Genomic DNA, 24,717 nt, shown 5'->3' with positions numbered 1-24,717 from the left:
AACAGTACGCTATGTTACTGTTACTTGACGGTGAAGACATAAAACCTACACAGCGGTCAGTTGTTACTGACTGTAAGTCACTTGACACCTGTAACACTTACATCCTCCCATGTGCATATAGCAGCACAATTGCCGGAGGTAGCATTGGTACACATAATGTGGCCAATACTGCTGCATGTCTGTCAGACGTATCATCATATAGCAGGTGTATCATTCACAGTACTGCCATGTGTGTTTGCTTGTGTGACCATATATGCCACATATGGTGGGGAATACATCCCAATTTTTACACACCCCTGTACACTGTTGTAGAGAAATGTACATACTGCAGTGTGGAAAGCATGACGTAGGCAGGGGTGGTGTGTGTATCACACACATATCAGCTATCTGTATGTGAATGACATTTGTGGTCTCCACAGTGTGTGTGTGTGTGTGTGTGTGTGTGTGTGTGTGTGTGTGTGTGTGTGTGTGTGTGTGTGTGTGTGTGTGTATGTATGTATGTATGGCTGTCTGGTGCATGGAGTGAGGGTGTATGCTACCATACAGAACACACAGGATCCCTAACCCTTCATGGTGATGCAGTCTACTACCCTGTTGATGCCATCAGTCTCAGCAGTACTGGCTGCCTGTACATGTTCTTCCTCAGTGTCGCGTCATGTGGGTGCACAGTTCTGTGAGGGTGATTACCACATAGACAGGGGTCCTCACCTCAACACTATGGAGTGTGTGTTATAGTGTTGTTGACCCCGTGAGTGTGGGCATGTTCCTGTAATGTGACAGGGTATTACTGCTACACATTGAGGCCTCATGCTATCAAGTGGCCTCTAATGTTGTCATTAGCCGGACCGCTGTGTACAACCCCTGCACCATGTCAACATACCTGTGATGTGACCTGGTATGGATGTCAGGTCTCTAGCCACTGTAGCCTATTAAACAGCCCACATGCTTCTGGATCAGTATATGTGTTTACATCTGTGGTATGTTAGCCTTTCCAACAGTCAGGTTAAGGCTACGTACAGCATGCTTTATATTGCCATAGTTGCCTGTGAGTACTCCACAGTTACACATGGGAGACTGCAAACACTGCTACCTGTAGGCACATGCAAGTAGACCATAAGGAGGGAACCAGGGCATCATTACCAACATGCTGTTACTGTTGTTGCCGAGACACATACTGTGAACATATAACAATGCATGCTAAACCTGTACTACATGGTATGTCTGGTGCATGTCAACAGTGCACAACTAATGTAATATACACTTCTCTCACTATTCTTACACAACTAATGTAATATACACTTCTCTCACTATTCTGTTCACCCTGTGCATCAGACCATTTGAGCATGTCCCTGCACCGATGGTGTGGATGACAGGGATGAGGCACAGGCTTCATCATATGCACAGGGTGATAATGTTTTCCAGGGGCATAGGCTGCACCAATGGATGACATCATGTGTGTGGGTAAGGGCCAGTGATCTGATTGGACATGTCTGTTCAGTATGCATGTGGGTGTTGTGGTGCCCTACAGATGTGTTTGCTGTGTGCGTGTATGTGTGCATACAGTTCTGCCTTTTGTGAGGCCTACACAGGGCTATTATTGACAGCTCCAGATTGTACAGACCAGGATGTACAGCTCACTGTGTCTGACCACGGCCACGTGACCTGTGCCTGCCAGGGGTTGCACGGGCACTACCAGGCAGAGGTACAGATTGGCTACTGTCCGACGACACATGTCCACTGGAACCGTGTCCCCACTGGGAATGTCCAGGGCCATGTCCACATGGCCTGCTGTGTCCTGGTGTGGACAGTGCAGCACCAGCACTATGGGAGTGGCCATGTGAGGTGGCACGCTCACGTTGACCTGCACTAGGTGGTGTAGCTGGCCTACGTCCACGTGGCCTATGCCTCACTCCTACCAGATGTTCCAGCACAGACAGCTCAGGCCCGCGGTTTGCCATGCCACGGTCAAGGATTCTGACCACATCACCCAATCTCCTGTCCAGAACATCAGCAATCTGCTGTTGAGCATTTGCCAATGCCTGGATGTTGTCATTTAGAGTACAGATAGCAGCCCTCTGCAGCCTCTGCCCTTCTCTGTTCTGCCGTTCAGCATGTGCCTATGCCGCCATTACAGTCTGGAGCATGTGTCTGGTGATATCAGCTGCTGCACTCTCTCCTGCAGGTGCATGTCTGCCAGGGGTCCTCCTACGAGCAGCACCGTCCACATGCCTGTGTGGCACATCTGCAGTCATTACACTGACACCATGGTGTGGAGACACACCTTCTGTAGCCACCACACATTCCTGTTCCATGCTAACAGATGCTGACTGTCCTTCCTCTATGGCCACTGGTGATGCGGTATGTGCTGGCAGCAGAACTGTGTGCGAGGAAGAGGGGGACATAGCTGGGATGGCAACCATTGGCACAGATTCAGCCCCTGACAACCCTGCCTGTACCTCAAGCATATGTTGATCACTGCTAGTATCTGTGGGGACACTAACATCAGATGGACTGCAGGAGAGTAACGCACCTACATCACCTGTGAATGCAAAGAAAAACTCTAAATTACAATAGACACACACACACAGACACACACACACAGACACACACAGACACACCATGCATGTGATTTGACAGACGGCATGCAGCATGCATGTGATACAGCAGATGGCATGCAGCTCAGACATTAATAGTGTTAGTTAGCATACCTCCCTGGGGTGCACACTACAGCAAGCAGGTGTCATATCAGTAGCCATGCAGTTCACACAATCATGGTAGTAAGCATGCATCCCCGTGATACACCATGTGGACCAGAACAGGTTAACAGTACACATGGCTGACGTGACCTTGACATGTAATCTGCTGACGTGTGAATTAACATGCATACATGTCTGACACAATGGTGTCCTGACAAGTGTACAGCGTCGTAATGGGCATCACATTGCAGTGTTGTCTGTATGCCCTACAGATAGAATACATGTTTAGCAAATGTGCATGAGCATGGAAGGGTAGTGTGAGCCGTCTACATTGCTATACAGTGTGAAGTACAGACACTGTGCCATTGCATGGCATCATGAGGTGTCTATATTGCTATACAGTGCATAATATGCACACATTGCATAGCCATAACTGCATGCATATCCATGACATAACTGTGGATTGTGACCCACGATGCTGAGCTGTATACATACCAAACCATGCAAGACCTACAGATGACACCCCTGCACAACTACTACAGAGTCTTAGCTGCCTGGCAACCATGTCCACACATGGCAGACTTGTCAATTCACCATGTCCCACATGGCATTGATGTACCACACACACGAGGTGCACAGCTAACGGTGATGTCCTACAGCAGCAAGGGAAATGTACAGTATCTGTGGCCTGATGTGGTGTCAATGTCTGTGGAAGCTGTACAGGTGACTACTGTCATGCTATGACACAGTCGTGATGTTCAACACATCTTATATGGTAGACTTAAGTGACACCTCCACTAGCTGTGCACAGGATTTTAGGATGTCCAGTGTACCACATCAACTGTATAATCAGTCAACTAAGGCTATAATTGGACCATGTGTGGATAATGTGCAACAGGGTGTATACACATCACATCTACTGTGTGGCTACATGTCTCTGGCCATCCCCCATGGCCATGTGTGAACATGTGTTGGCCAAATGTTTGTTATGGCTGTCAATCTCACATGTCTGTGTTGTCCCATGTGACATACACCCATAGATTCAGATATGTCACCATCCACAGGGCTAGGCAGACAATGGGTTATATGTTTGGTATGTGGGGTATGTGTTATGGGATAGTGTGACAATATTGCAGCCAGAACACTACATGTCTAGGACATGTCAGATGGCACATCACAATGTGTACACCCATTGCAGGGTCATATAACACAATGGTGACTCCTGTGGGCTGCCCATATCTCAGCTCACTGTGTGGTACTGTTTGCGTACCACATGTGTTGTTCCAATCTATAGTACATATGCTTATATTGTACAACACCTCCACCGTTGTATGCAAAGCTGTCCACACATGTAGCAATGACAGATACTGTGGTTTCATGTCGGTGTATCATTTCATTTGTTTATATTGCATATGGGTAGCCAGTGTGAATGATGGGTGATGCGACCTGTATATCGTGACTGGGCCGAACATCAAGTGTACAAGTGTTAACTGGCCGCATGGCGAATAAATCTATGCTTTAACATGTCTGATACTGATGACAGTCTCACCTGCAACAGACTGATGTCTGTGCAGCATGCCAGAGGTACCTGTATAGGGGTGACACAGCAGTTTGAACATTATCCATGACTGTATGACAGCCACAGGGTGCACTGTGCATGTTAACACATTCACCTGTACAATAACATATAGTATGCACATGTGTGCATACACAGGGTAGCATACTGTAGTATGCAGCATGTGTGTCAACATACTTTGCATATAGGTTCATAGGTTCATAGGTTCATACTAGGCTATCTGCCCTAGGGCATTTATAAGCCTAGCCAAAGTCTGTTTGGCTTTCACCACCCATTTTAAATGAATTTTGCTATGCCCTTTGTCGAGGTTAGTATACTGTGCCTCTGTCTAACAGTGACACAGAAGTGATACCCAGGGTAAACCTATGATCTCCCATCCACTCATCAAGATTCTTCTTGAAGAGTCAATGAGGGACTCTGCCTAACCTGGACTGGGATTTTATTCCAGAGTGAAGGGAGCCTCTGGGTTATGAATCTGTCCCTCCAGCATGTCCTATTTATTTCAGTGCTGAGGTTCAAGTCTCCCGAGCACATAGCTCGATGGGATTTGGATTTTCTGAGGTGCAGCATGTCCATTAATTCCGGGTTGGACATGGCTTTATACGTCAGGCACAGATCGCCTCTGAGCAGGTGGTATGCCACTGAGTAGAGCTGGAGTTTCTTTAACCGGGCAGTATATGGCATCTGTTTGAGCCCTTTGATCCTCTTGGTGAGGTACTTTTGGGGTCTTTCTAGTTACTGCAGGTGTCTGGTAAGGTACATCCCAAAAGGGGCATTGTACTCAATTATGGGCCTGATGAGGGATGAGTAAAGAGGCACGATGACATCCCCTGATCTAGATGTGAATCCCTTCATGATTAGGTGGGCTATATAAAATGTTTTTCTAACCACTTTGGCCACGTGTTTGTCAAATGAGAGATTGCTATCAACTTGGGTCCCCAGGTCCCTAATTACTTCTTCCGTACTTAATGGATTACCACCTATGTGGTAATTTGGGGCACTTTGTTTTTGCCAAAGGGGATGACTATACACTTTTTGGAATTTAGCTTGAGGCCATGGCTCTGGCACCAGTTGTCTGTTTCTATGAGGCCCTTTTGTAGGATGCTTGTGTCGGCAGGAGAGTCGATTATGGCACCCAGTTTGCAGTCATCTGCGAACTTGGTCAGCCACAGTCCTTCCGTGTTAGCCTGTACCTCCGAGAAATATATACCATATATAGAAATCCATTCTACTTGCCGGTACAAAGGATTTCCCTTTGTTCAATACACTTATCTCAGAATCAGTTAAAATCTGCCGTGATATATTCCATATTAATGGATGTTGGATTGTTGCCATATTTTCTTGAGCGTCATAGGTTGTTCCTCTTCTATGGACGCTTTCCATTCCATCCTTCCTCTGCTCGTGGAGCGTTCGAAAAATGCAATTAGGTATAGGATACGGTGAAGAAAGAGCCATGCTGTCAGATGGAACTGATGACATACGGCTACTGTTAAAGTTAGTAGATACATTTCTTTCTGCAAATTGGCTGCAAGCTCCTCTCTCAGGCCTCTGTATCTCACTGCTGCTTGTGGAATCATATGATGTTACATTACATAATGTACAGTGACACATGCAACTAAATGGGATATAATAGTCATATGTGCAGTACTGACTTACCAGGCAACTCCAGGTTCATTGGTTGGGAGAAACCCACCTCCACGATGGCAGCTAGTGCTTGTGGATGCTGTTCTGAGGGTGTACCCAGACTGGCCAGTAGCTCCTCGGTGTGTGTGAGTGGGGGCTGGGTTGGTGGCCCACCACCTGCTCCATCTTGTCCCCTGGCGATTGCAGTGGCATGCTGTTTTGCATGTCGTATCAAGTCCGTGCAGTGTCTGCACCTGCTGGTAGGTGCAGTTCTGGCCACCCACATCAATCACCCTCCTGCGAAGATCCTGCTGCAGGTCATCACACTGCTGGGCATGCTGTGGCACATGGCTGAACAATACCTCGTAGTTCTCATGGAGGTACGGGATGAGGACATCATCCTCCTGGCAGCTGTACGCTGGCAGGCGTGAATGAGGCATTATCTGTAAGACATAATGATGGTGACAGGTCACAGTATTAGAGATGTACAGAGATACTGCTGCACATACATTTCTAGTAAATCTAATACATCTGCACAGTTATCTTTGCAAATCATCATGACACTGACACGACTGACATGTTTGTGTCACACACATGTAACACCCATTATGCATTGGCTATCATCACCATATATGTGTGTCACCTCATTACATTGTTCATACTCCATGTGAATGCTGTCTTGATGTGGGCATGTCTGTTTGCCTGCACTGGTGTCCTTACCTATCAGCACATGCCTGGATGTGTCCACTGTAATGCTGTTGACCTTGATGCTGTGTATATGTCACATATCAACACATACACTGCCTTAATGGACTTGAGCAGTGACAATGCACACATATGCATGGAAACCTTTACATGCATGTGTTTTGCCATATACATCGACACAGCACTGTACAGCTGTTCAGCATCCTGCCACGGATCGCCTGAGTTGCACATGTAATAGACATGGGACAATGGCTAGTCGGGCGTCATTCGCAGGGATGGTTATCAACTATAGCATGTACGGGCAAGGTTTCCTAGCTGTATCCAACAGCCATTTTGCCACCACAAAGTGCATAAGTGCCACATTACTGATCCAGACAGTTGATAATACATCTACCATGCGGTCATCACACCATGTATGACAGAGATGACATGTGCAGCTTTGATGGACAGGGTTGCATGGTATGGTGGGAGTATGTCACATTTATGGCACAGGGATCTGTCCAGCATGTGGCGATCCTAGTAGTAAGATGGTGGCTGCCCATGACATATGTCTTTCAGATCAGGATATGTACATGTAGCATGTCCAACATCATAGTGTAGCACATGTCTTTATGCAAGGTAGCCAGCATGCTGCATAGTGGAGTTGAGGATTGTGAAGGCTGGTATTGCCCGTCCACGCATGGCCAATACCCCTTAAAGGTGATATGTGATCCAATATTGGTCACCCGAGTGCCGAGTATGCCTGTCAAATGATCTCCATGCTCATGGATGACACCCTGTCATGACATGGGTGCCTCGTATGACTACCTAAGAGGCCTGGAGATGTCACCAACTCAGGGAGGTGAACTGCACAGCACCATCCCTTACACAGTGTCCATAATGTTGACCGCAGCCTAGGTGGTAGTTAATGGGTACAGGGATATTCAACTAGCGGTGACAATGCTGACATCATCTGTCAGAATGTGCACATATGTCACACACCTCACCCACAAAGCCCATTCTGTATAATGTTCACAACACTGAGACAGCTATTGCTCATAGGTCATGGCCATTCTCATCCTTATATACACAGATGCCTCGCATTTGTCTGTGTGGTATGGGCTACAATGAGGGGGAAGTACAACACATTAACCTTGTTTTACTGTAGCTGGCACTGGTGTGATATGCACATGTCACTCTGGCACTCTTTGTAGTGTTGATTCTGTCAACAGGCCACTGGCAGAACACTCCTGTGACATACGAAGGTGCATGTAGTCAAACATCTGTACTGTCATCTACATCTGTACTGCTAACAGCAACATTGATAATGGTTCATGGACTTGCAGACCATACTCAGCAGGGTAATGGTGCGGTGCCACCAATTATGACTGTCGTCACCACTTGTGGGTTGATATTATCCAACACCCTATCTGTATTGTATTTCATGCTCAGCACTTGCTCAGAACTTGTGAGCACTTCATGAGCTACTGATTAACATAGCACCCATTCCACACCATTTCTCACAAGTACACTGTCTGTCCTTACATTTCCAGCTTGCTTACAGTACAACAGCTGTTGTACACACATAACTCACATATCTTGTGAGACATGGTTGTATAACATACCAGTCATAGTTGACTCTGTAGGCGGTCACACTGATGTCCCACTCAGCAGGCTACACAAGGCGATAGTCGCTTACATCTTGCTGTCGGATAACTGGTTCTGCAACATAACCTATGCACCCATGCCACACCTCACCAGGTACAATTTGACTGTCATTCTCCATGTTAGTGTGACTGCCCTGAGATTTAACTTCACAGACTACGTGTGCAGGGACATGCAATAGCTCACCGGTCTTGTAGCCCTGAAGGTATGGGCCAAGCCCTGGGGAGCATTATGCATACATCCGGACCTGATACCACTGTACAATGACTGACTGCGTCACTTCAACAGTTGCCTATGCTTCTGCTGTCATTCCACAAGCATCTGGTATCTGTCCGCTTTGACTGGCATGGTCAACAAAACACGATGCTTTGGCACAGATGACCTGCACCTGTCAGCCCTGGATGTACAGATAACATGTAAGGCTCTTGCTGCTTCTATACTGCCTGTCTTGCACAGTTTCCAATGACATTCACCACCAAAATGGGAACAGGCAAGCAAAGCATGGGATCATGTGACGCAATGCTTGACATCTTCATCTCTGAGGCACGCAGGCAAGGCATTCCTTATAATGGCCCACTTCAATATCTCTGCAGTGACTGGGACCTGCCTCTAGGCTCTGCAGAGCACACCTGCAATGACAGGTTATACACAGACCACACCTTTCAGTCACGTAACCTGGACCGGCACACCCACGGCTGAGGTGTTCCCATATTCCACTATGTTGTACACACATCCTGGCTAGTTACTTAGCACAATGCATCAGAGGTGCTCCACGTGCAACTAACTGTGGCCAGAACTGCTATACACATTATAACATGCTACAGATTCAACAACATACCCCATGGTTACCAGACCTCATTTCTTGGTGTACTAGACTGTAGGGTTCAGACAGGTACTACTGATGTGAGACTGACACTACCCCACACTTAACTGGGATAGCCACTCATGTACCGACACATTAGGCTAATGCTGTCCAGGAGTCATAACCTCCACTCGGTTGGATCAACCCATACACACCACCTCCAAGACCAGCTATATCCTAGACATGGACACTACCAACATGTGACTGGTGTTCCACACCTGGGGTTATCCCCTCATTGGTGGATTCCGAACTTATGCTAATCACCCTTGTTATCCACATCCCGGCACCACACCCTTTATGGCATACACAGTACAAGAGTACTACAATGTCTACTACAGATGTCTTATGACAGCAGTTGTCAATGTCATGACACCCGTGCAGATGAACAATGCACATAGAAATGCTGAAACATACCCCAGTGCACTTCATTAGCACATACACAACTGCATGGATCATGCTATTCCACACAGAGCCATGATGGTACCCACCAGATAATGGCCGCCACTCTGGGGGTCCAGTTCCATGGACATAATTTACAACAACAGGTGGAGGCTGTTGCAAAGTAGAGTACAATCCCATGGGTGGGGTAGCTCATTGGTCAGCCTCAGTAGGGCTACGGGATCCCTCATCACATACTCCGAACCTAGCTATGTAAACATTACTGTGACACATTCCACGGTGTACCACAAGGCATTATGGAGGTATGTCAGTAGTCAATGGTAATACCCACATCTGCTCTGACATACAACAGTTACTCAGGAACATTACAGAACCAAGTGACGTTGGCAACATGCTGGCGGATGGGTTCAATACTAACATTACACCCTCTCACTCCCTACAGGGCCACAGTCCATGCAGGAACATTGCGGTGTCCCTGCAGTCACAACTACACAGTACTAACCTGCACTCTATAAGGCCTGGAACACTGACTCCATATGACCGTCCAACATCCCAGGCTGTGATTTACACAAACTTCTGAACGACATGTCTCCCCACTTGGCCACCATATTCAGTAATAGCCTTGTATCAGACATTGTGGCCCCTGAATGGCACACAGCAACAGTTATCACACTCCACACAGGTGGCGCCACAATGCACGAGAGGGACTATTGCCCTATACGCCTGACTGGACTGTTCTGCAAGGCTATGGGGCACATCATCATGGAAGTCATTCACAGAGACATTGGTTGGCTCCGGTCCTTTGATGCCACCCAGGTTGGACTTGTTAGGGCCAGAGCATGGCTCCTACACCTGGTGGACTCCTTTGATACAGTTACCAGGATAGTTGATGACGGTAAGGGGATCCATACAGCCTACATTGTCCTCTCATTAGCTTTCAGCACCATTCTCCATTCTGGTATTGACAACATACACATCCACCTGCACATCGACCCCTATGTCTCAGGATGTTATGCAAAGTGGCTCACGGACAGGACACACACAATGAGGGCAGCATACCATAGTACCAACTGTATTTTAGTTACACTTGGTGTACCACAGTCCTCAGTCATAGGGCCCCTCATGTTCGGTATATGCTTCCCTGAGGTACAGGCTAGCACAGAGGGACTTTCCCTGACTAGCTTTCCAGACAACTGCATACAAAGTGCCATGATTGATCCACCAGCTGATACTGACTCCCTCCATAAGGGTGTCACTGTGACGGATACCTGATGTCAATATCATGGCCTCAAGCTGCATGACACAAGGTGCATGAACATCCCCTTTGCATTACACCATTCACCCACTGACTATCACCTAGGTGGTAGTCCCATACATACATTTGACATTGTACGTGATTGTAATGCACACATATGTCGCACCCACTCCTTTGATAACCATATTGCCACTGTGGCGTGGATATCCTTCTATGTGGCCACACTTATCTGTACTGGGTTTGTAGCTGGAACATAGGCACCCATTGTACCTCTGAACTCCAGATGTATACACACATTCAAGGGTACAACACCCCATTTAGGGTGTACCTTACAGAACAGCTACAGCTTTACATACCACAACATTAACACGCCATGACGTTTATTGAGCTCCGACGGTTGACGTATCCGGCAGAACTACGAACACCACGCCTGTACACATTTGCACACTACATACTCAGGGGTGACCTCTGCTGAACAGACAGGGCTCATGTCCACAACAATATTCATGGATATACTCCACATAAGCGACATAAGGAAAAGCCACTGTGAGCAACATGCTCATGGATATGTGCACACATGCAACGATGAGTGGGATGTGCTTGAGGGTTACATTCCCAAACCAGACACTCACCATGCTTTGGAACATGATTCCTATGTACATCACACAGGGACATTCAGTAGCACTGTTCATGTGATACCTCACTTGGTGGATGGGAGACACGCATGTACGCCAGGGATCACTGCAGTGGCTGTACTATGCAGAGGTGCAGGTAACACATGGCTCTGCTGTTCACAGACAGGACACTGCCCTAGAGAGGTGCTGCTGGTGTAAATACTGTAGTTGGGCTTACACATAGACTTGCCAGACTGCATAGTACCCCATTATGAACCTGTGAAGCTATTACATGTCCTTTGTGCATGGTTAATTGAGTAGCTCTTCCATTTAGATTAGCTATCATGCTGTTACAGTGTCCTGTGACTACAAGCCATATGTATCCTGTTATTGTATATTGTACATGTCAATAGACAATACCTTTGGTATGCATGATATGCCTGTTATGCTGTGTAGAATATCTGACATATCTACCTACAATACTGTACATTACACATATTTTACATATTATCCCCATAATGCAAAGCATACTTGCACAGCGGGACCACCTTAGACATGTCATTGTCATTATATGCCCATACCCATGCCTACTGTGACAGTATATCAACATATACTATCCCCTGCTATGGCACATACTTGTTGGACATACCCTACCACTGACAGCGGGTGGTATGGAATTGTTCTGTTTAAAGCCCTCATGTAGCATCCCTTGTGGTGTCTGTGATGTTTACCTTGTGGCCCACTGCAGGACACACAATTTCTACAAGCGTTACTATGCTCAGCAAGACATCACTGCATAATACCTTTTCCTACTTTATGCATTTCGGACACTTTTACTTAATGCAAAACAGGCTATACATACACTAACATAATTAATACAAAACAGGCTATACATACACTTACATACTGAGTGTTCTACATACATTGTTATCATTCCGGACTTTTGTAACTATCTCTCTTACACTGTTTAAACGGTTCTATGGTATGAGCATATGGTTTGAATGTCTGGCAAGTCATCCTTATATACGTCGATACCTGTAACATGTGGTTTCCTGCCACCAATTGGTGCTCCTGAGTGAATTATTACTTGCACATCAGCTGTGCAGCTACTCCATTTGCCAATTACGCAGCAACAGTGGGGTATAATTGAATTCTCCACTTGGGCATTGCCCATTTGCCCTACCTTCAGGGAGACGGCCTGTATTGTATTTTGTTGTGTATAATTGCAACTGCTATGTGTAGAGACATGGAGAGTTTGGATTCATGTCCCCCGTGGATTGTGTGTGATGGCTAGAGTATGTGGTTCTACATGTGAGTGTACCTGTCATCCCAACCGTCTGATAAGGGACTATTGCAAACAAAACCTGTAACATTGCCATTTGTTCCATTATACAATGGCTACGATTTCACATGGTGCCTTTAAAATGTGTCTCTCACAAGGTATGTTAGCGCTTCTGCAGATGTAATTGACTGACTGGATGTTTGTGCTGTAATTACAGTATGTATTGCTATAGTTTCATGTGTGGGGGATGTAAGTGGGTGTACGTAGCATATACAGGTTTGTGGGGCTTGTGTTTCTACATATTCCATATATGTGTGTGGGTTCCTTCCCTAATTAAAGACCTATCAGTTAGTAAACTTTTGTTACGGGCATATACATTGGGCCATTTTTAATTGGTTTCTATATAGTATGCAGGTGAGGTTGATACTTCCATACCTCCAGAATTACAGTGATATGTAAAAGGATGTTACTAAATGACAGCTTTCCCATGTATTTCTGTCCCAGATATTTGCACTCATTGCAGTTGTGTTGGTAACTGAACCTCTTTGGCATGGGTTGCCACCTTTTCAAATGGCCATTGTGGGACACTTGCAGGACACACATCGGTGTTTGCAGGCTGACACATACCCATGGTCAGTACACAGGATAGCACATACTTTTATCCTCAATACATACTTATTGTTGTAGGACTTTGGCTACTTATCATATTGCATGTAACATTTACGTTTCTTACATACAGGCATAACTATTTAATGCAAGTATTACATAATATATGGGACATAATAATGTCCTACAATCTTGGACATTTGCCCTTTTTAATGTTTTGTCAGGACACAACTGCCCAGGGAGGGGCTGTCCCTCCTAATGTGGGACAGGTGGTAACCGTATGCCTACGGCTAGCTATAACCACACCTACCGTAATAATTTACCTCCGAGTTGGCACTAACAGACACACGATGCAGACACACACACACACTTACACACACACACACACACACACACACACACACACACACACACACACACACATTACAGTCATACGGACACACACACACGGCACCCTCAACACACACATACACAGACTACGGCAATCACAAATACAGTTGAACACAGTACCTATGTGGACCGCAACACCGGCAGCGATATCTAAATGTCCCTTCATATTGTGATAATATTACTCGCGGTTCTAGTGTTCCAGTACTGTGTTCTTTCAGTCTTTCAGCCTAGTGGTTACGCGTGTCGGTATGTGACACATTCCATAGTTGGCGGTATCCTATTTATTTGTACCTCCATGGTTGTGTACATGTCGTTGACCTATCTATATATTTGCAGATATCGGTGAATCCGTATATATCAACATATATCTCTCTATCACCCTTTCTATCTGTATCATATATATATATATATATATATATATATACATATATAATATATCTATATATATATATATACATACATAGATATATATATATATATATATATATATATGTAACTCTGACAGAGAGAGAGTGACAGGCAGAATACACCTTTCATTGTGTACTTGTCAGTGTATACTGTTTCCTGGACTCCGCACGTTTGTGTTTGAACCTGTCACATTACACACCTGCCGTAGGTACATCTTGGCTACCATAGTGTTAGGTGATTGTATACATGATTGCGTGTTCTACTCCTGGCAGTGGTCGTTTTACCCTTCAGAGCAGGCACTATTAGTACAGGGGTGAATAATGCTGGTTTCACCTGTTCTTGACATCACTGACCGTGATCTGCCCGATATTCAGAGAAGCTTAGCCCTGTTTCATGCATATCCATATAGTCATATTTAAATGACACTTACCAGCACTGGGCAATGCATATTCTCGCTAATGTGTGCTAAACATGATCTGATGACCTGCATCTGACATGCATTATTCGTCCCTTCGGGATTACGTTACATCCCTTGCAGGACGTGGGACCGGGAACATGCATGATGGTCACTGCATCTACCACTTGGGCATCTGGGATTTGTACACATGTTATGGCATTTTGTATGTGGAGTATACTACGGCTGTTACTCCATACTGCAATCACATGGATAACTCAGTTAGTTTATATATGGATGAGTCCAATTAATGGTATGTCCATGTGATGTTTACTGGATGTGCTCCAGCATTGGGTATGTATATCACAGTGAGCCACACACGATAATGTGCTACACCTTCAAACGACCATAGGTGGAGCATGCTGAGGTGACAGATACCTGTCATGGGTACACCCCATGCCTTGACACGACATCCATGATTTCATTATGTGGAGCCCCTCATTAACGCAGCAAGGAATCCGTGCAGAGTGTGTGGAGAACAGTGCTTACACACATGTGATCCTGCGATTGCCTCTGCTCTACTGAGCGACAGTTGGTTACTCGATGTTGTGGTGACAGCAGACACTGTTTGCCTTGTTTGGTGTATGGCGTCTAACAATCGGGAGTGTACCTACCGATGTACCTAGGAACCTATACACACAGCACCAACATATGCTGCTAGGTGCATGTACTGTTCAGGTGTTGACATTCCTTGTTCCAATAGCTGTTGTGTGTACAGTGTTTGAGGGCTGCCTGTGTAGGATTCACACAGTAGGCCACCTATACATTACAATTTACAGGTGGTCGTGTGTGTGTGCCATCCATTTTACTGTGTGTGCAGGTGGAGAGGTATGTCAGTCCGTAGGGGCCTACACTGTCAGAGTATGTGCTATACATTCCCTCTTTGCCAAGGCATAGGCATATTGGGCATGCCTCCATCTGCCTACTGGGGCTGGCACAGGGTGTTCATGGTCTGAATCCCTCTGTGCCTGTGATGGTCTTGGCAATTGCGGTGGGCTATGAGGGCCTTCACCATTTTGTCCCTGCTGCAGCTGTTTCCGCAGGATCATATTATGTAGCATGGCACATACTATGAAGATGTGGGCACATGTGTCTGGAGAATACTGCAAGGCTCCACCAGATGTGTCCAAGCAATGGAACCATGATTTCAGCATCCCGAACACACACTTTATGATGATTCTGGTTTGTGCGTGTGCCTCATTATGGCGTTTTTGCATGGGTGTGTGTGCATTTCTGATGGGAGTCATCATCCATGGCTCCAGTGCATAGCCAGCATCCCCCACAAGGTGGCCATGTGGGATATTCCCCCTGACAAATACCTGACACAGCTATGAGGCATGCCAGATATGGGAGTCATGGTAGCTTCCAGGGCTGCCAGCACACACATCCATGATAATGCCCTGGGCATTGCACTTGACCTGGCAGTTGATGGAGTGGAACCCCTTGCGGTTTATGTAGCGCCTACCATGCTCACTGGGTGGTGACTTGATATGTATGTACATGCAGTCTATCGCACCCAGTACCCCCGGGTAGTGTGCCACATGGTGGAGTGATGCATATTGCTGGCCAACTACTCCTGAGTTTGGGGGAAGTATATATGCTCATTGGCATGTGGTAACATGGCATCCAGGAACTGGTGTAGTACCCTGGATGCTGATTCCTGTGAAATCCCCATTATATCTCCAGTTGGCCTTTGAAAGGTACCTGTGGCTAGTATTTGCAAGCTTACACATACCTTCGTGTCCACTGGGATGGGTTTCCCTCTGTTGTTTCTGGTTCTCAGGTGTGGCCGGCACAGCTCAACTATTTGCTGTAAGATGTCCCTGTCCACCCTGTAATGCTCTACTATCTCCAGATCATGTAGCCCCTGGTAGGTTACCCTTGGTCTGAACACTCTTCTCCTCCTCCAGGGCCTGCGGTGGTTGTCAGCATCATCCTCCACAACACTGTCAGTCTCTAACACATAGTGATGAATCACAGCTATGGCAGCACCCAACATGTACATTTTAAAAGTTCCCCGTGTGTTTACACCTATGGTGCAGTGTTTGGGAATACACAGGTGTGTGTAGGGTGCTTTCACACTTTATACTATTATGCTGTGAGCACCAATGATGTCATAGGGTGCGTATGTACGATTGTAGCTACAGGGTATCTTATGTGTTTTACTTCAGGAACTACTATTGTGGTGCCTTTGGCATTGAATTACATTTGGCTGCTGTGGATTACCTCTTGCCCTTCCCTTTACATTTCTTCACATTTCACTTACCATTTTCTGGCATGCATCCTGCAGCCTGCTTTCATTTGTACTTTCCTAGATCTGGCTTATCTTGCATAATGTGTTCTATTGCTGATCTACTGTAGGTTTGCTTTGCTCTGCTATGACAGTTCTCCTTGCTTTGCAATCCGACACCTCCCCTATCCTGTTTTGCAGGTTTCTGCGAGCAGACTTGTCAGCTGCCATCAATTGCCCGTTGTGAGTTAATAAGTGTTAATTGCTCAGTTGTACTCCAATTACTCTACTGTGGCATTTCCTTCTTTTCTTCCCCTGACCTTCCTGTTTGTGCTACGGTTCATGGCGCGTGCATCCGCTTACCGGGTTTCAGGCACATTTTCATCCCCATACACATGCGCTTTCGGGCACCATATGTGCTCTCAGCTAAACGATGCTATACCTACCTCCCCACCCCTGTCCTGCGGCTTTGCTTAGCAACGGCCAGGTCAGATTTGCATTGTGCTTACAGCTATGGTGGCACACCCCACTGCTGATGTCATGTATACCTCTGAGACACTCCTCGGTGTTATAGCGCTGCGCCATATGGTACATGCTTAATCCGGTGGGATGTTTGCGATTCAGTATTACCTGCCTCATTTGCATGGCATTGACTACTAATTCATAGTTACTGCACCAAACACTGTCACAAACCCTTAGCAACCCGTGCAGCTTGGTTGTGGTGTACCATGCATACCATTGAGTATTATGGTGAAATCCTGATTTGTATTTTATTGAGATTTTATGACATTTGTATATATTTTCTTTGTGTTCCAGTTTGCGCACACATGCCCTGCGGTTGTACTTTGCGTTACTGTGGACATGACATTAAATGTTTTTTAGGTGTTGTGCATCTTTTCTTAGGCCATTGGCTGTGTATTTAGCCATTGGCATATGTTAACTTTGTAATACATGAGTCTGGTCCACTTCCATAGCTCCGATGTTCTGTTTGGGAAAATGTAAACCGTGTTTTTTGGTTTACATTTCTGTGGGCTTACGCTAAGCCTGCACCACTTCATGAATCGCTATGTACCTTCATTTGCATGGTGCGGCACTGCACAATGGGTGATTAGCATACCTAAGCCGAGGGCTGCACAGTTCTGGCATACGCCGGTAGTGCACGTGGAACTGGATCATACCTGAATCGCTCGACGGCCATATTTGGCGTTATACCACCTATGCTATGCCTGCGCCTGGTGCAAGCTTCATGAATCCCGGGGATTAATTTAATTCATATACTGATCAAGTTTAGCTGTAAAGATATGTACTGTACTGCATGTAGACAGCAGTCAAAGGCTTCAATGTTTGGAAGTACAACGAATTATTCAAGCTTCAGCATTCCATTACTTCTGTTTGTAGAATGGATTTACTGTATTTCAGCCACAGTTACTGGTTGAGAGGGCAGAAGAGGAGACTTCAGCATGAATGTTATTTCAAAAGAAGATAAAGAAATTATATAAAAGTAGCAAGTGTGTCATGTATAGGTTTGAAACTCTCTGTTCAAGTCAAACATGCATATCTTCACAGAAAAACAATATCTTAGAAGAAATGCATTTCCATCATTAAGCTTTCAGGTTTAACTTTTATTATTGAAAAGAGTAATCTGCTGATTGCCTTGCACACATATTTCTAAAATAAGCAGGGAAGCATTACATATCAAATATCCAACAGCCACCCCTTCCCTTCTACTTGGTGAGCCATTACGAACTACTACAGTGTTGTGTTAACAAAACATAATGGCATTTACATATACAGTGACCAAGCTCAATATCATATTAGTGTGCACTCATAAAAAGCAACTAGATAAACAATGAATTGTCAGAGAAGATTATTGTAGATTGAAGCAGCAAGCATGCAAAGAAGCCAATGAAGTTGACAAATAAATATAAAGACACAGAAAGATATATTTGAATAGTACAAAGAAGGCATAATAATATTCTGCTGAAATATATTTATGTGTACAATGAAGTGGTAAAATAATGATTCAATTTCTTTTGACATTTTTGAACAGCAGTAAAATTGCAACCCATTATTTCTCCTTCTTGGACATAAGGAAGATTGAAATGTTAAAATTCTGAACCAAATTATGAAACAACATAGGGGATTCACTAATCTTCCGTGTAATACTAAATAAGTCTTACACGGAAACAGCCTTGTAAGAGTATGATGTCAGCGCATCATGCATATGCATGAGGGTGCGCCGACTCAACTGGAAGGCTAACACAGAGCATGTAAGACTGCAGGGGGCATGTCGGACTGCCGAGTAGTCCAAATATCCACGCCCCTGCAACTATATAAATGTGAAAATGACAAGTGCAATGAGCGAGTCCGCTAAAATGTACACATAGCAAACACTACACATCCCCACATACTAAACCCCTTTGTAATTTTAAAATGTAAACTTATTTTTTTTTATTTATAATTCCTGATATAGCTGCCCGTATTTGCGCGGGTGTGCCCATTGCTTAGCTACAGTTAGCAATTTCAACATCGAAGAGCATAATAAGAAATGTTTATGCAAATTAAGCCAAATAGCAATAGTGTAGTGGTAGAGCCTTCATACAAAGAGGAGGCATTCCCAGTTCTAGTCCCACCACTCCCCTTTCTATTTTATGTTTTAAATTAGTATATAAAATAATTCCTGACATATATGAATGAAATTTTATTAAAAAGCATTGAAATGGCCAATGTATTAGTGAACAAAATGTATATATATAAATATAAGAAGTTGAGCAGCATTAAGCATATTGACATATAATTGCCCATAGCTAAGCAGTGTTGTACCCAGCACAATATAGTTTCCCATAGCTAAGCAGCACTTTACCTAGTGCAATATAGCTGCCCACAGCTAAACAGCACTTTACCTAGCGCAATAGGTTTGCACAGAGCTGCGTACCAAGCTAACCAGTGCACCATCGGGCAACGTGGAGCAACGTAGAGCAAAGTTGAGCAAAGTCACCTAAACACAGCCACATCCTCTAGCCTGTCTGGACAGTAGTAAAATAAAAAGCAATGACAAGGCTTGAATCCGGGACACTGTGCACCATAATCAAAGTACTGAACCACTAAGCCATGACAGCTTAGCATAAACATGCACTGTTAACATACATATACTTATAAATGGAAGTTTAACCATTGCTAGGCAGGTTTGCTGTTAGCTGAGAATTTTCAAAAATGGCCAATCACAAATAAGTGCGGGAAATGAGGCATATTTAAGCTCCATAGGCAGGAATCCTCTCCATAACTGGTTGTAGCTCCCATCTGCAGTCAGAATGGCCGGTGCTGGAGTGGGTACTCGCTTTCGAGCACAACAGTGAGGTATCGAGGAGTCAAAATACATGGTTTGGTTCCTTGTCCACCATCATGAGTCAAGACTCCTGCAAGGCCAGTTTCAAGGGAAGGAGTACAAAGCAGAGGCTTGGAACAAGTTAGTTCATGATCTCACCAGTGCCACAGGCATCCCTCGGACTGGTGAGCAGGTCCATCACCACCATGCAGACCTGAAGAGATGGAAGCAGGAACAACTGAACCGATGGATACAGGAGGCCCGTGACATGCAAGATGCCCCACTACTGAGTAGGTAGTCATGGAATGAAGTATGTAAGAAATGCTATTGTAGTCTATATAATGGATAGGTATGTCTCAATATCCCTTCATTTACTTCACAGCTGCAGGTGTCTGTGCTGTGAATCGGCAAGCCTATGCAGATAGGCTGCTAAGGCTGCGCCACCAGGCAGGTTAGTAATTATTCTGCATGTATTATTATATAAAATAAGTGAGGGGGCCTGAAAAAGAGTGTTGTAACCTATTAATAAAGGTATAATAATTCTTGAATAAAGTCTCTGCATGTATTGTAATATAAAATAAGTGAGAGAGTGTGAAAAAGTGTTGTAACCCATTAATAAAGGTATAATAAGTCTGGAATAAAAGTATTCTGCATGCACCACAATATGAAATGAATGAGAGAGCCACTACAAAAGTGTGGAATGTAATTAATAAAGGTATAATTCCTGGACTGTGTCCTTGTCACTTTCTTTGATATGTTGTTGTACCCTTGCATTATGGAAATAGTACAGTTTTATTAAGTGCTGTCAATCCACACTTGTGTAGGTCCATACAAAGTGGATGAAGGGAATGCCAGTAGCTCTTAAGCATATATACAGTCCTCAACTGTTAGTTCATGGCTAGCATGTACAGGTTAATCTGGCACATGAGTAGCTTGTGATTTTGTTCCCCACAAATGTCAGTGTGCTGCTAGAGTTATAGGGGTCTAAGTAAATGTAGCTGATAATGTCATCTGAAGACAGCCAGATATGTAGATATATGAATATAAATGAAATATATAAATACGTAGCAGTAACATCTGCATCTTGAACAGTTTGTATGTCAGATATAGTTCAGGTATATAAACAACTATCAAAACCTATTTCATAACTTAATGGACACTGCCTAGTGTAATAATACATGTAGGGGATATATACCTGCAGTCAGTAGGAATGTAGAGTAAAGTTATAAGTATATATAAGTTGTTAATGAAGTGATCTTTTTACACCCTACTTTATGGTCATAAATAATGTCATTCCACACCAAAATGGGTATGTGTAATCTGAAAAATGTTGTTGGGACATATGTCCTATTGGTTTCTAAATATCTGCATGTACTTTGATGCATTTGCCCTGTTCACATACCACAATCTTGGTGGCCTGTTGCCACCAATCAACCCTGCATGCTGTTGGAATGTCCACTGTTGTTCTAAATATGCATGTGTTATGCTTGCTGTTCAACTGTTGGAATTCTTGTGTGTTGAGTTAATGGGAATACTACTGCATGCTGTTACAATTAATTTGGAATGCTGTTGTCTGTTACCAACCCATATTGTCATTAAATCCTGCTAAACATAGAATGTATGGGAAGGCCGGTCCCAGTGGACCTTCCTCTCCCACCTCAGCTGGCGATGCACCTGGCACCAGCATGTCCAGTGCCCAGCCTGGGACCTCCTCCTCTGGTGGCCCTGTGCCACCTTTGGGTGGAAGCTTTTCAGGGGATGGGGTTCAACCCTCCCATGCAAGCATGGCTGGAGGAGGGCCATCTATCACCCTCCGAACGGTCCGGGCTGTGGTGCGTAGGGAGATCAAGCGTTCAGTCGCTGATCCTCTACGCCAGCTCGAGGCAAGAGTGGCATGACTCATGGGTGAGCCTGCCCTTCCTATGCAGCCCCTAGCACAGCCACCCTCCGGGCTGTGAAGGTGCAGTGGTGACTGCCCATGGGTGGGGATGTCAGTTCCACTGTTGCCATCTGTGGGCACATGGACTTGCGATTTCCAAACACCCTTCCCCGTCAATGGTGTTCACCCACTCCATGTGTCATATTCCGCCCCTGTATGCATCTTGTTTTTCTTGTCTGTTTACCTCCCCAACCTACCTCCCCAAATCTACCTACTTCCCCTACCCCACATACCACTCTCACCTGAAAAAAAAAATGGGCAATCTGCTCCCACAAAAAAATTACATCTCATACATAGCTGCCCATTTTGCACAAATGTCCACTGGACACATAGATTGAAATTTAATTGGGAGTACAACATACTTTGTTGTCCTCACCCCTCTCTCAGGGGTGGAAGGTTTCAAAATTCCATCCAAATTATTAGTGTATGCACAGCTGTTGCTGTTAAAGAAATGGGCAGCTATGGACCTTCCCTACACCCGTCCTGAACATCCCAAGCTGTTTTCCCTACTGTCTTTCCCTCTTTGTGCCCCCATTTTCACCACTTTCCTATCTCCCCATTTTCTTTTCTTTCAAAGAAATGAGCGCGGGGGTTAGCAGGAGTAAGCACTTTTAAGCAGTAGTTAGCAGGCTTAAGTGAGTGTGCCTTAGTGTTTAAAAGTGCCTTTGTCACCCTGCATATGAGGGGCCTTGTTATGCTCAGCAGCAAAATAAAACACCACTGCCAGTCTTGAACCCCGGACCTTAGACACACTAGACTGCATGAAGTACCACTAGGCCACAATAGATATATAGCAAGATGTTGTTGAAATATATATATATAATGGATCAGAATGTGTGAATATAAAGGAAAGGTAGGAATGCCATAACACAAAACCTATTCTGTGGAACTATACCAGCAGTTGTTGTGGAATTGCATTACATGACTGTGATAACAGAACCAGACATTCTAGCAGTAAATACTGTTACAGCAGCACTTCACAACCCCCACACAGTATCATAGCAGGACAATCCCCACACAAATGTGCAAAATACTAGTGTGTTCAAGGTACAGCAAGGATGTAGGTAGGCATACTCAGTACTGTAATTGTTCAGTTTCATGAGCATCCTGTGATAATGCCAACAGAATAAAAAGCACAAACACTGCAGAAGTGAGTACATTAATATCCACAGTATAGATGTACCCATACAGTTCATGTGCCAAATAGAAACATCTCAATAACTACATATGTATGGCAGCTAATTGTAGATGTTGTAAAGAAACTCCATACTCCCATGTATCTTGTGTTAGCATTTCTAGGGGTGAGTACAATTCTACAGTGTCAATTGTGTACTGGAAGAGGCAACATTCAGGTCTGAGTACAACATACAAATAACTGGCTATACCCTTAGCAACATTTAGAAGAAGTATACCAACCTTCTGACTTACACTTCGGTGTCCACAGCAAACAAGCATGGGCCCCACTTTGGAAAGCTGAAAGGCCTACGCCTACCTGACCTAGCAATTTATAGCATCGGGTTGCTATGACAGTGAGTACTGCAATTACCACACAGCAAGTTGCATGCAATTACCAAATGGTGGCCACCAATTGGTGCAGAGGCCATCACATGTACATGTGCAAATACCTCTAAAAGCAGGCTGTACTTGCTGTCCACACATGCAATCATTTCATTGCAGCCACTGAGAGAGAGAGAGAGAGAGAGAGAAAGCAAGCAAGCAAGCAAGAAAGCAAAAAGAAAGACACAGAGACACACACAGACAGACAGGCAACAACAACAGCAAAAAAAATATATATATATAAATATATATATATATATATATATATATATATATATATATATATATATATATATATATATATATATATATATGGTTTACTATCATATGACCGACGTTCACATACCTGGCAGTCCATTGATCGTCAGAAGTAATGTCGAAAAGCAACAATTCCGTACTCCAAACGTACCTAAAATGAAAACTCGCCATGCACTAACATTTGAACTACTGAACGTCGCACATGTGAATACGGCATTCACTGATGACGACAAGTATATTGCGACGGTGATATCTTAGTTGCAGGGAAAACGTCGTACATAGAGTGCGGAAGTATAAGACAACACGATTACAGAGCCAGCGATAATGCAGAGTGTAATGTAGATTGAATATGTCGCTGTAGAGGTGGATTTCCTAACAGGAAAGTATCCATAATTGGCGACAGCAGGGACTATACCTTGGAAGTTTGGACTAGTGAGTAAACTGTTATATGAGTATGTAGTACTCTAACATATATGTATGTAAAACAATAGTTGATATACTGTCAGTACACCTAATATCGGACAATAGCATATATATAGCTGTCGTTGTAAGTGGTACATGATGACTGCAAAATAAGTTATACAACTAGTCATAAATATCGTTGATATAATCAGTTGGAAACCCTATTCGGTAATGTGTTGAACAAGTCTAAATACATGGTAATGATATACGGAGTTGTGGATCATTGTAGTTAGTATGTTATAGTGACAGAACACACATGTACATTGTTATTAACTGTGCTGTAATAACAGTGTGGATAGCCATGTGTAAGGTAGTCATACAGTATTAAGACACTGCCATTGTGTATAAGCATGAAGTCATGACTTGCCTGAATCCTTCATATAGTACTCATGTATAGGTATAGAAGTGTACAATGCAGTATGTAAAACAATA

The sequence above is a fragment of the Protopterus annectens genome, chromosome 2.part1 (genome assembly GCF_019279795.1).
Source record: "Protopterus annectens isolate FY-2018-M chromosome 2.part1, PAN1.0, whole genome shotgun sequence".
Taxonomy (NCBI): Eukaryota; Metazoa; Chordata; order Ceratodontiformes; family Protopteridae; genus Protopterus; species Protopterus annectens.
The sequence above is the reverse complement of the archived record's forward strand: the minus strand, read 5'-3'. Positions refer to the sequence as shown.